Here is a 14,625-nt window from a genome sequence, read left to right as displayed (position 1 = left end):
TTAATGGAATGTTTATTAGGTTGTTAGAGAAAGTCTGTTTTAATATTGCTTGGTTTGTGGGTACAAAATTGAGGTATTTGTTTTAATCCTGGACCAACATTAATAATAGTAAATAGTTCACAAGAACCTTCTTGAAGAACTTTTTATACTATTATTTGGGAAGTAGTACAAACTAATTTAATTTCTCTAAAACACAGAGAATCTATTGATCTATTTCGTTTTTGTGTGTGTGTGTGGTTTTGTGAGAAGGGTTTCTCTGTAGCTTTGGAGCCTGTCCTGAAACTTGCTCTTGTAGACCAGGTTGGCTTCGAACTCACAGAAATCCACCTGCCTGGGCCTCTCAAGTGCTGGGATTAAGGATATGTACCACCACCACCCTACTTTATTCCATTATTTTTGAGAGCCTTACTAATATGGCTTAGCTAAATTTAATTTTTCTGTGGTTTATTGTAAAGTAAGGTAATAACTTTGCCTTTAAAAGTCCATTTCATTTATATATTGATATTTCCTCAGCTACTGTATTTTGGAAAAGCAATTTTAGCTTTAATTGGGCTCTAATATATTTATCTTAGACTTAACCATTAGAATATTAGTAATCTCTACATCAGATTTCTCGTTTTCTTGTAGGTAATTTTTTGCTTTCCAAATGCTTCATGTAGAATTTATATTCAATTAGTGTAGGAAACTTTGGTTCATAATAGCAGTTTGGAATATTGGTATCTCAGTGTGAAGGAGGTTAATGGATTTGGATAAAATTCTGTTATGAAATAAAATATCATTTTATGGCTTGTTAAATGTATCATGGCTTGCCTTTCACTGCAATCTACTTAGCTCTTTTGGGATGCTTTGATAAATAGAAATGCGTCACAGAAAAGGAAGCAAGAAGGTCATTATACAGACATTACTCACCTATCCGGCTTTCACTATTATAAACATTAAAGTGACAACATTTCAGTCTCTCACCTTTAGGATGGAGTGCTAGCATGCTCATCATCCCAATCAGAAACTCTTATACAAGAACATTATTTTTGTTCTTTTACGAAGACAAGGAGGATGCATCTTTTTATTGAAATCTTGTGTATAAGCCTATGCTAAAAAGCCCATTCATGAATACTAGACTGACCTGAGAATCTAAAATAATGTGGCCCCTGCTTATTTTGACCAGGAGATAACTGGTATCTGGATTATTTTTATATAAAATACTCTACATTTAAAAAATCTTCATGAAGTAATGTGTTCTCCTTCTTTACATTCAGAGAACCTTAGTTCTTTCTTTTTAAAACTGTGGCCTTGAAAGGCCCTGAATCCAAGAGTTGTGTGAATGAGAAGGTAAATTACTGGATTCCAGAGAAAGTCTAATTTCAGCTGCTATTTAAAAGGACAATATTCCTGAAAATAAAATGTCATCTAATAATGAATGGATTTTCTCTGTTCTCACTATAATTTTGAAATTAGTAGAAAAAAAGCAAAGAAAATGCTGTGTTACACATTGCAATAACCATTCAGAGGAGTATTCAAAGCTGCATGGATTGTGTGTTTTGTTTTATAACTAGAAAATAGGAGACCAAATTTTGTCCTATCCCATAGGTTTGAAAAAAAGTCTAAGTGTTACAAAGTGACTCAGGATAAAAAAGAAAGAAAGAAAGAAAGAAAGAAAGAAAGAAAGAAAGAAAGAAAGAAAGAAAGAAAGAAAGAGAAAGAGAAAGAAAAAGAAAAAGAAAATATATTCCATGTACTACAATTGTTCATTTTAAATCATACAGTCATTTGTTTTGCAAATTGTGACTGTAAAATTTGTTTTTCTAAGGGGGGATTTTTTATTAAATAGAAAGAAGCTACTGTTCATATTTATGTCTAGAAAACACCATAAACTAAGACTGTCTTTTTGAACGTAAGACATTTGTTCACTGTGACTTTGAATTCAGGATCCAAATATTCAGCATCCCCTCATAGAGTAAATCATGATGTTGAAGGGCTTTTTGAGTAGATATGTAGTTTATACACAATTTGCCTTTGCCTAGATTGTAAATTCAAGAGCTCCTTAATAGGCTACTACTGCATTGCTATATGCAGTATATATATTTACTATGAAAAAGAATAAAAACAAGATATCTTGATAATGTAGAGAAGCAATTAAAATAATCAAAGAGTTTGTCAATTTTAAAGTATTTGTATAGGTCGATAGATAGGTAGTATATAGACACAAAGATGAAGAAATGGGACATTGTTACGTAGTTTGTCTTTTCTGTGTTAATGATAGTCAATGATAATATTTTCGTTACATTTACTGTGATATCTAGTGTTGGAAGTATAAGATAAAAATGAAATCTTCTAATTATATTTGTAATTATTAATCATTATTTCCTTTAATCTGCACTTTTAAATGGTTATGAATTGATGCTCCTAAACTGAGATCTTCAGAATTTATACATTTAAGACTATAAGAATAAAAATTTTGCAATGTCCAATACATTCAAATCCACACTTGATAGGTGAATTACTCTCCCACTTAATTTGATCTTCATGCAGACAGCTGAAAAACTGTGCATTTTCTGAGGAATTTGCAGCCATGTCTTTCAACTCAAAATTATTGTGATCTTTCTTCTTAAATAAATTGGTCCTCATGCAATTTTCACTCCACTAATTCATAATCAAAGACAAAATGAGATAGAAATGAGCTGTCTCTTTTATACTACACAGTTGAATGATTTCACAAATAATTCTCCTTCTAAGTATATAGGAATAATATTTCTGCCATAATAATATGGCCATTTTCAAAATGGAAGAAGGGGAAATGAAAGGTCAAACATGAGGAGCCATTTATATTTTGCATATGTAAACTTCAGAGCACCTTGAATCTTTTGATTTTGTGGTACAGACATTGGCTGCTTCATCTTATACTTGGGTGAATTTATAAACAAAGAGTTTTTGCTGACCACATTTCAGTATTGGCTTCAATTCTAACCGTGGAAATGGAAAATACCCAACAATTCAGTATAAGAAGACAAGGAAGATAAATGGACCTTTTACAGATACTGAAATATCTTGCTTTCAGGAAATTTGAGGTCTGCAGAACCTGCTTTTTTCCAGCCTGAACACTGTAGGTAAAATAATCTTTTGATTGGAATTGTAACATCACTGACTGCTGTAATGGAAACTTTTGTGACTTGCATTAAAATATTGAACCGATTTAACACAGGGAAAGGAGGAAACTGTGAAGCTCTTCTTTTTAAGGAAGGACTATGTGAGAAAAATACACAGTGAACTTAAACGTGGCTAATACTTAGTTAGTCTTGAAAACATTTAGCAAAAGAATCAGAATCTCTAAGTTGTTCCACCTCTCCTTGGGAATCTTCTAGTTACCCTTAATACTGCTGTAAAGACATCCACTCAAGGGCTGTCATTCAGTCTCAGGATGATGCAAAGTTGTGTGTTTGAGGCCATGGGGCCAAGACCAGCATGACAGAGAAACACATAAATATGAATCTCACTCTAAACAAATAATTTTTTAGGATTATAATTGATAATTTTAAATGATTATGTTTATAATTGATAATGGAAATGACATGAATGCTGAATAGAGCTTTTGAGTAAACCTGTGTAGCATGAGTTCGGTATCTATAAAATATTTATTTGTTCAGATTAGAATTAATGCTTTTCCTTAAGAATTCGATCTCAATTGATGGTCTACTTCAAGTATATATGTTTAACACATTTTGTTCTATCAAAGTATCCACTGTAAGAATATTATTTCTAGGGCTGGAGAGATGGCTCAGCGGTTAAGAGCACTGATTGTTCTTCCAGAGGTCCTGAGTTCTAGTCCCAGCAATCACATGGTGGCTCACAACCACCTGTAATAAGATCTGGTGCCGACTTCTGACCTTCAGGGACACATGCAGGCAGAACATTGTATACATAATAAATAAATAAACCTTAAAAAGAATATCAATTCTATAGATGATTTACTGTATCAGTTCTCTTATCCATAATACAGGATAACAGCACCAGGCTTCCGCTGACCTCTGTTGTGATGCATATGTCTAAACTCAGAATGAGACATCTATGGGGATGTGGAAAACCACTCATCAATAACCAGAACATGATCTTTTTCGATATGAATATAATTTTAACCCCTTTTCACTCCTCTAGCATATCATTTCAACCAGGCTCCTTTAAATTTTTTTTCTTTTTTCTATATAGAGCAGTAATTTCCAGAGTGACCTCATCAAGAAAGACATTTATTTTCACTGAAAGACTTTGCAGCCAATCTCCTTATTGTTCCCAAGGTGGTATTTTAGAAAGACAAAGACTTACAAAAGAAGAGCCAGGAGGAGGAGAAGGATTCTGAGATTGATTTGTAGGTAGAAAAAGTTTTCCTCTGTATTTTTAAAATCTCTCTTACGAAACTGAAACTCAGCTTTCTCTCTACAGTGGCTACTCCCTTTTCAATGCTTTGATTTACTTACTATCCTAATACTGAGTCCTGGGAACTCTAAGGGAAACACTTTGCCTAGGTTGACAACCTTTTTTTCTTAACCTTTGATTTCTGTCAGCTAATTTCAGACTCCTTATTTTCCCAAAATCAAAATTTGTGGCATAATCTAAAGCAAGTTTTCTGATCACAAGCCAGCCAGACGGAACATCTTTCCTCCCACGGAACCATCAAGAAATCTATTCTGTTCAGAATGAAGAAAAGTTCCTCCTTCTTCTGCAGTTAAGTGCGTTACATGTCTCCAGGCTAAATTTGAGCATTATCCCTTTCACAGTGGATACGTCATGTAGACTCTTTCTGACTAGCATAGGCCTCCTTAATTCTTCATCATTCTAGGATGCTTTGAACTAAGAAAAGCTCATTAAAAATTACATTTCTCTCTGCAGGTGTCCATTATTCGAGACAGCATCCCTCAACAATAGCAGATACATTGTTACTGTTTTTCCCCCAGGCAATGGACCTACATTGTAGCTGTGTGGATATGATAGTGGATATCTTTTTTTATATCCCACTATGGGGACACTGAACTCATTTATATAGTAGTCATTCAGATAGCATACCCACCAAAACAAGAAATTGTTATTTCTATTTATTTTCAGCCATTGTTCATAAAGAAAATAGGACTTCCTATTCAATCATAAAATGCAAGGCTCAGTTTTCACGGAGAAATTCACGGGATCTCTAATACATAAAATACGATCATGTATAAAGCTGAAAAGTCTTCTTTAGGAATTCATTATTTATTGTTTATTGTTTTTTATCAGCGGCGTGTTGTTTATAACAAACTATTTAGGATTTATAAATTTCAGTTAAGGACAATATGTAAGTTAAGAAGAGTTAAAACCGAAGAAAAATCTATTCTGTTTCATTTGAAGTTATGACTACACAATTGGATTTGAAAACAATTCAATTTTCCATCATTCTGCCCATAAACACTTGATTCATTCTTTAGTTTCAAAAACACCAAACAAGTTAGACATCAAATTTCTTCCCCTTCATTTTTCCTGGAATATAAACCTTCCACTCTTTGTCTTCTCGATCTAGTTATTTTCTCGTCATTGATAAGAATAACTCAAGGATCCTGTTTTTCCTCATTTCTATTGTTATCAGGTTTTGTGAAGTTTGCCCTGCTTGCTTTCCTTCACAGTGCCTCATGGTTCCTGCTCAATCAGACGTGAATCAAGAAATGTCTCTTTCACATACTCTAAAGTTATTAATAATATATCGTATCTTTATTCACTCATTCATTTATTTGATATCCATTTATTTTGTGGCTCACACATGTCAGAGAGTGCTCTGTGAGTTGGGAATAACGTAGTCAATAAAATGGATATTGACTTTCCCTCCTATATAGTGTATTCTGTTCTCCTCGGGATTCACTTTTTGAATACCAATTGAATTCTCAGAGAGGATGCCATAATTTAACGGGAGTATTTGTCATATCGTGTAGAAATTCATAGGCTGTTCTGCAGAGTACACTGATTTAGAGTGGAATGATCCACATTCTACTACTATACTATCATAAAGTTTCCCCTTAGACCCTACCCAATTTGTGAACCTAGCCCTACATAAAAAAGAATTAGGTTTCATTGAGTCTATCATTTCCATCTTAAGAAATAATTTGACTCGTCGGAGTGATGATATCAATCTATAGTCAGGGACAGCTGATTCTCCCCTGAATTTCATATTGATGTTTCCATCATGAGAAAGTCTAGATGAGGGATGCTGAGGCACCTTATTTAAGGTGCAAGGTCAAAATATGTTGATGAGTCCTTTACAATATCACAGTGACCTGTAGATATGGTAATTTCAGTTACCATAATGTGTGTGTGTGTGTGTTGTAAATGGCATTCCTATTTTGCTTAGGAAAACGTGATAGTTGTGATCTAGTCTGATTATGCATAATTCTTGACTCTTCCTATCTCTATGCAAGGTTGTTTTATTAATTAATGAAGGTTTTAGGTAATAATTGTAGAAGCCGTCTAGTTCATGGAAAGGGTATTAGATTGATTTCTATGTATGAAACTGGGAACATTGTATATTTACTGCCTAGTCTACAGCACCTACAGGTGCTATAAAGGGAGAATGGATGATGAACTCTGTAAAGGAAGGTAGTAATGTGATGACCATTAGCTTTGTTTTCATACCCAAAGCTTCTTTATTAGAATTACTTCCATCTTTTGCTTGACTGTATTGTTATCTGACTGTTGAGGCTGCTTATTGTAGTGATTTGGAAAACAAAGTGAATCTTTGCACAGTAGACTGAGAACAGCCATCTTTTTACAACTTCTTTTAGTTTCTTACGTTATTCTGTACTATTTTATTGAAGGTCTCCTTATGATTTCCCTCCCCTCAACCCTAAGAATTTACCTTCTGCACATCTTCAATGAAACTGTTATTGCTAGAGTAGTAAGACTCAACTATTCTAATACACTGAGTGTACAAAATTGTGCAACTAGAAGGAAGATTACAAGCTTTGAATAACTATATAAAAGGTGCTTAGATAAGCCTTTAGCATTCTGTAATAGAATATAACTGTTTGGTACTGTTGAAAAGGAATTGCCATGATGAACACACGGAATAATGGAGTGAAATGCCAAGGGGAGTACCTGTCTTTGATGTAGCAGCCAATGTAAATGGACATTTTTTGTCCCTATCACCCACTCCCAAATAACTGACTCAGAGACTGAATATGAATTTTAAATGCTCGGCTGATAGCCTAGGCTTGTTACTAGCTAACTGTTACACTTTAAATTGGCCCATACTTCTATGTATGCTTTGTCATGTGTATCAAGTCTTGTTACCTCATTTTTTGCACATCTAGCTTGCACAGCTTCTGACTGGCATATCTCCTGCCTCTGCCATCCTTTTTCCCATCATTCTCAAATTGACTTTACCATTTAACTTCCTGCCCAGCTTCTGACCTGTCAGTATGTATTAACTCCTGAAAGTAATGCATATTCATATTATTCCACAGTAAGCCAATATTCTTTGTTTTCGTTCACAATTTTTAAGACAAATCAAGCACATATATGGAAGGCATATTTGCTCCAGAAATTATTTTGATGTTTATTATAGGATATTAAGTGTAACCTACACACTGAAGAATGACTTGCAGGTGTACACAGTTTAATACAGAAAAGTAGCTAAACAATTAGTACATATATCAGGAATACACATAAAAAATTATACCAGCATATTTCAAAATCTTTTAAAAAAAACTTAAAATGGCAGCTGGGTGATGAATCATCATCACTTCTAGTCAAGTGCATGTGTTTTCTGCACACGCACAATGGCCTGAGTTTTAACCTCCAGCTCTCATGTAATAAGTCTGAGACGGTGGTGCTCATCCATAACGCACACTTGACTAGGGCCCAAGGCAACTAAAGATAGGCATCACTTCTGCAGCTCATAGGTGAACCAGTCTAGGAGAACCAATGTGCTTTGGCCTTAGTGTTAGACCCTGTCCCAAACATTTGTGCCTAAAGAGGAGGGTAACATTCACAAGAACTTGATTTAAAGTATAATACAAGTAACATCATATGGCCTAAATAGAGTTTGTTTGGAAAATACAAGCCATGATTATAAAGATTATGAATCAATTCCATTTATTTTTGGGAGTTTAGAATTCTCGTGATATTAGAATTTCAGAGTATGTGATGATTTTAGGATGAACATGTACTCTTTCGATAGCATTTTATTTTCAAGTGACACAGGGTTAATATATGTGAATATTTTTTCTAATACTTTATAACCTTCCATCTGTCATTTGCTCTGTGCATTGCAGAGGAGGAAACCAGCACAAATAGTGATTGCATTCTTACCAGTCACCAACTGTCTTTGAAAACCTGATGGTTTATTCCTAGAATCATTGCTTTAAAAAATTGCTCATATTTTACTTATCCTTTTCTTCAGATGTGTTTCTATTTTTCAAGTTATAAGAGTTTATATAGCTCCAGCTAAGTACTGGATAAAGGTGTCCCAGTATCAGTTTGGGTGAAACCGGAAATTTAAAAAAAAAGACAAAATGAAATTGTCCATTGCATGTATTATAAACAGATAGCACAATGTGGTGATTATCCTGACTACTCAGTGAGCATCTACAATATGCTTTACATTAGTTTGGACTCTGGAGGTCTCATGCTCATGTTGATTGTTTTTATTTGTTACAATAATACGGAGTCATTAAGATCCTAAAAGTTTACCACTAAATTAAATGATATTTCTTAAAAAGTTTTAGAAATCTTAAACATCTAGCATGCATTAAAAGGAAGAAAAAGCACTCAAAGTGGTTTATTATTTTGTTTAATGATTAAAAGTCTGTATGTCTCAGTCAGAGTGCTTGAGTTGGCTCTCCTCAACTGATACAGTAGAAAGCAATAACTGACTCTCACAAGTTGTTCTCTGTCCTCCTCTCTAAATAAGATAGATAGATAGATAGATAGATAGATAGATAGATAGATAGATAGATAGATAGATAGATAGATAGATAGATGGTATATAGCTATATAGTCAGATGATAGATAGATAGATAGATAGATAGATAGATAGATAGATAGATAGATAGATTGATAGATTGATAGATTGGTTGATTGTAGATAGATAGAAGCAAGTGATAGATGATAAGATTTTATAGTACTGATTCTATATCAACAGTATTCCTATGCTGTTCAGACATAACAACCTGAAGTCTTAATGATTTACAGTGAGTTAAACCTAAATGTAAAAGTCCTGAGTCACACAGATGTTCTCTTTACCTTGATATCAATAGGGGTATCAAGTACACATGTAGCAAGCTATGGACTTAGCTTCATGTCTGTGGCCGTACCGTCCTGAACTAGATTGTGTCCCCTGGCTACTCAGGCTGCTTTCCTCTAGTCCCTAGGTGTATTCCCACAGGGATGCCATTCCTTTCAGTGGGGCGTAACCTTCCATATCAATCATAAATCAAAGAGTCACGAAAGAGTTGCCTAGAAGGCAATCTTATGGAATCAATTATCAATATAGATGCTTCCTTTCCAGATATGTCTAGGTTTGTGTCAAGCTGACAAAAAACAATTAGCATGGGGATCTTAAACATGAGAGAATTAAAAAAAATAAATCTTAAATATTTCTTTTTATTTATTTATTTATTTATTTATTTATTAAAGATTTCTGTCTCTTCCCTGCCACCGCCTCCCCTTTCTCTCCCCCTCTTTCAATCAAGTCCCCCTCCCTCATCAGCTCAAAGAGCAATCAGGGTTCCCTGCCCTGTGGGAAGTCCAAGGACCACCCACCTCCATCCAGGTCTAGTAAGGTGAGCATCCAAACTGCCTAGGCTCCCACAAAGCCAGTACATGCAGTAGGATCAAAAACCCATTGCCATTATACATATTAGAGTACTACTCAGCAATAAAAAACAAGGACTTCTTGAATTTTGCATGCAAATGGATGGAAATAGAAAACACTATCCTGAGTGAGGTAAGCCAGACCTAAAAAGAGGAACATAGGATGTACTCACACATATTTGGTTTCTAGCCATAAATAAAGGGCATTGAGCCTATAATTAGTGATCCTAGAGAAGCTAAATAAGAAGAAGAACCCAAAGGAAAATATATAGGCATCCTCCTGAATAAATCTTAAATTTTTCAATGATTAAAACCAAGAACTGTGTATTTATTTATGAACAGAACTGAAGGAAAACTACAAGAACTTAATCATAATAAAATTACTGGCAGAGATGATGTAATCAAGATCAACACACTGAGTGACATAAAGTGTAGACATACTACAAGTTAAAAGATACACATTTCAAAGGGAATCATTGCTTTTATAATATTAATCACAACCTTAGTTCCTTTACACAATATCCTTGAAAGTAACTGATATACTACTAGCAAAGAATTACTTGTTTTTTTTTCCATAAAAAGTACTTTTTTGTCATTACTATAGATTGAACAGAGATCATGCATAAAACGTAAATTCTGCCTCTTTGAGCTCCAGGCCAACTCTCAAAGTACAATTTCCAATATTAAATGAAGGCAGAGATCATAAAATTCAAATCTTACTTATACAAGGATCTCATGGAAATGGATCATTGAAGCATTTATGAATCATAGGTTTTAGCGCATGACTAGGAGTTTTAGCATCTGATAATTTTTTTTGGGGGGTGGATTCTTAAGAGTACAGTGCTATTTACAGAAGGTAGGGGTGTTTTTAATGAGTGTGGATATCTGATTTCTTGTCTCATCCATATCTTTTGAAACTGACATATTTTTTGTGTTTTAATCATTTAGTTTTATGTGCATATATATGTGTGTGTGTGTATAAGAAAAGTACAGGTAGAACTATCTGAAAAGAAGTAGATTAAAGGTAGGTGCCAAAAACAAAACAATAGGAATTTGAATATAGGTTAATTACATCACACACACACTTCACATGAAACACATCATTTGTAGAATAAATATATACTGGCAATAATCTGAGTATGTGCTTAACAATAATCCATGTGGAACCTAATAAAACATCCTTGTATGAGGAAAAACAGTTAGTGACTTATGTTAGGAATATGTTTGAAAAAAATCACAATAGCTCAGGAATATTATTTTGAAATATTCCCTTTTAATCTTACTATACTTTAATTTCAACAATTAAGTAGGTTTATATTTAAAGGGGTAAAATGGCATAGGAATTTCCAAAATCAAATGTAAACAACCTTATAAACTACTGTCTTGGAGTTTCTATTGCTGTGATGAAACACTATGACCAAAAGCATTTTGGGGAAGAAGGTTTATTTGGTTTGATATTCCAAGTCACAGTTCATTGTTGGAAGACAAGGCAGGGACTCAAACCAGGTAGGAGTGTGGAGGAAGCAGCTGATGCAGAGACCATGGAAGGATGTTGGTTACTGGTTTCCTCCTCATGGCTTGCTCATTTGTTTCTTATAGAACCTAGGACTATCAACTCAGGGATGGTGCCGCCCACAACTGAGTCTTTCCCATCAATCACTAATTCAGATAATTCCCTACTTGTTTGCCTACATTTCTACCTTTTGGAGACATTTTCTTAATTGAAGTTTCTTTCTTTTAACTGTCTCTAGTTTATGTCAAATTGACATAAAATCAGGTGATATAAAGAGTCAGGCCTTAAATATCGCCACCTCTGATTGTCTTCCTACAGAGCATCAGGTTGCTAAATGGCTTCATTACATGGGTTGTGATTCCTTCCACAGGAATGCTCAGGTTATAAGAGGAAAATTCCATGTTACGAATGCTGCAAATTCTATTTAGTGACCCAGTGTAACTCCAAAGACTGCTTCTAAAATACACTCATAATGATTAACAGGGAGAGGTTATCATTTCCTAATGAGCTCCAGAATCCTTGAGAGCTTCACCTCTTTGTCTATTTGGTGTTAAGATTATAGAAGCAAAAAAAAAAATTACATTACTGTGGAATACAGAAGACATAGCATAAAGGGAAAACTTATGATTCAGATAAAAGTTGAAGAAAGTGGGAATCTCATAAATAGCCATGGGTGCAAGTCTAGAATTATACATACGGGCTTATAGTGCTTATAGTTTTCATCTTTCACATATTCACAGACAGAGAGAGAGAGAGAGAGAGAGAGAGAGAGAGAGAGAGAGAGAGAGAGAGAGATTGTGAGAAAGGACAGAAATGTTTAAAGCATGATAGAATGATAGAATCAGAGCAGACAATTTTCAATGACTAGCTTCCAAAAATGATCACTGTGACTGAAGAAAAATAAGTGAAAGCATTTAACGTAGCTGCATCCAGAAGAGCTTTCCTCAAAGGACACTAGAGAGAACAAAGAATTCACCAAGCTAAACTTGTAAGTTGTAGAATTCCTATTTAAAATATCTATACCATAAATAGAAATGGGCTTTAGAACCAAATATATGCAATGCTTAAGGAGGTTTTCTAACGCTTGGTACCGTGTGGTGGAGGGATGTTTCAGGATGTGGTCTTTCCCTCACCCTCTACTTTTGGTCACATACTTACTTGCTAAAGAGCACAAATGCTTGCTTTCAGATGGGAAGATCTGCATACATCACATGGCTCATCCTATAAAATGAGAAGACTTGTCTATCATATATGCTGTATCAGCTCTGCAAAGCATGGCTTGTTTGGACTAGGACTAAATTATGGAACTGACCTAACTGATCAGCTATTCCATTGTGATAATTGTTCTCTGGATGTAACCTGGCTATGAAAAAGTAGATACTGGATAGCAGCTCACAGTTCCCATGAAAATTTATGCTTCCAATGAAGTGGTTTCATAGGCACATCATCTTTTAAGACCATTTATCCATAGCTTTGCAAAAGTGAATGAGCCTTTAATTCACACTCATCTTTTAGGCTACCATAAGCCCTTTGCTACTAAGTCCTATCTGTCTACTGGAATGCCTTGATTAGCTTCATCGCAGTCAGAAGAGGCAGAGGAAGGACGTTTTTAAGTGAAAGTCAGATTCAGTAAATACAGAGTGAGGTAGGCAGCATGGGTAGGCCAGTGTTATCAATGCTGTGGATGACCTTAGTGAAAGGATTCCTTCCCTTTCCCTGGGAAACCTTTTGGAAAGAAACGACTCTCTTGTTTAGTTATGAATTGCAGTTGTCTAAATTGTGATCTACATTGTATTACATGGCAGTATGTCATTGTGAGATGTGACATAATATAATGTAAGTGACAGGCAGCTCAAATTTCACAGCACGAACATTTTTTTGTATCAGAATCTGCTATCAAATTTGATAGCAGCTATCAATCCATTGTTTTCTGTAGATAGATCAAAAATCTGATGTCGATGAAAAGCAGGTCATTTCGAAACATCCACAAATCCTTCAGTGCCTATGCATCTCAGAGATCATAAACCAGTTTAAGAAATACTTTGAAAGCTGCATTAGTCTTTATTCAAACGTTATTTTTTTCTTTGACTATAGCAATGTTGGTTTTGGGTGTGAGTTTGTTTTCTGAATATTGCTAAGAAGAAATGTTGATTTTATAAATTATTTATTGTCTTGTCTACATCAAGGAATTAAAGCTGGAGCTGCCTCTCTAATCCAGGATGCATTGATAATGGATCATGATTTCACAGTTGGATCAAGAATGCTGGTGCACACCGATCTTCTAATATTAGAGGACACTAGCAATTAACTTGAATGTAGTCAACCTCATTTGAAGGCTGCGCAAATGTGTGAATGTTCTCTATTTATGCATTCCCTAAAACAGGACATTTCACTCTGTCATTTAAATATGCAGATAACTTTTTGAACTAAAGAGATTACAGAATCACTTTCACATCTTATCTGATTTTTGTCTTGTTTTGTTTCATTTGGTTTTGGTTTTATTTCTCTCAACTCCCAGTAGTACCAACTCTATGAATTTTTCCAGGATGAAAACATTCTATATATATCTCAACCATACACTCATCAAAAATTAGCATTTATTAATAATGCCTAGAAACAGGTTTTATCATGGCATCACTATGTCTGCAGATAATGTATTCTGGTTACTTTGACTCCTTCTATAATTCTTTTGTCAGACTAAGATTTTCAATGTCCTTTCTTATTATATTACACACATATGAAGCATCTGTGTTTGAAATATTTGTGAGGCAAAGAATCCATTACCCAGAATCCATAATATAACCAGTTCTCATTACCCCCAAAATGACCAGCAATAATAATATGAAAACAAGTTAAGAGGTTCTGTCCCGCTATCAACTTACTAGTATATTCTAGGCAAGAAAAGATACTTCACACTCAATTTGGTTCAAACTGGAACACAATGTGTAGAGTGAACCCACTTCTCTACACTCCCACTGTGTCTTCTGTAAGACTCTGAACAACGTAGGCCAACCCGTAGTCAATGTCTATACTGTTCGTGCCAAGGAACAGTGAGGAATGGATACTTTTCTCTGCCAGAGCCAAACGGCTTGATAAAATAGAAAATAAGTAAACAAGTAAACAAACAAACACATATGAATGAAAACTTAGGTTTTAGATCATCGGATCAGAATAGCACCCACTGAATTCATTTTTTAACGACTTTGGGGTTTGCTGCCTTATTTTTGAATTTGTGTTGATGCCTCAAAATTAGGTGTGATAATAAGATTAAGCTGTTGCTATGGCGTTTGATG

General features: G+C 34.7%; 1 protein-coding gene across 7 annotated transcripts in view; it reads left to right on the top strand.

Moving 5' to 3' along the window:
• The window catches only part of Cdh8 (cadherin 8), a 349,279-nt gene that overhangs the window by 294,030 nt on the left and 40,624 nt on the right, over positions 1 to 14,625 (top strand). The gene's annotated exons all lie outside the window — the stretch shown is intronic.

Source organism: Microtus pennsylvanicus, chromosome 6, assembly GCF_037038515.1.
Source record: "Microtus pennsylvanicus isolate mMicPen1 chromosome 6, mMicPen1.hap1, whole genome shotgun sequence".
In the NCBI taxonomy this organism is placed as follows: Eukaryota; Metazoa; Chordata; class Mammalia; order Rodentia; family Cricetidae; genus Microtus; species Microtus pennsylvanicus.
The sequence above is the reverse complement of the archived record's forward strand: the minus strand, read 5'-3'. Positions and strand labels throughout refer to the sequence as shown.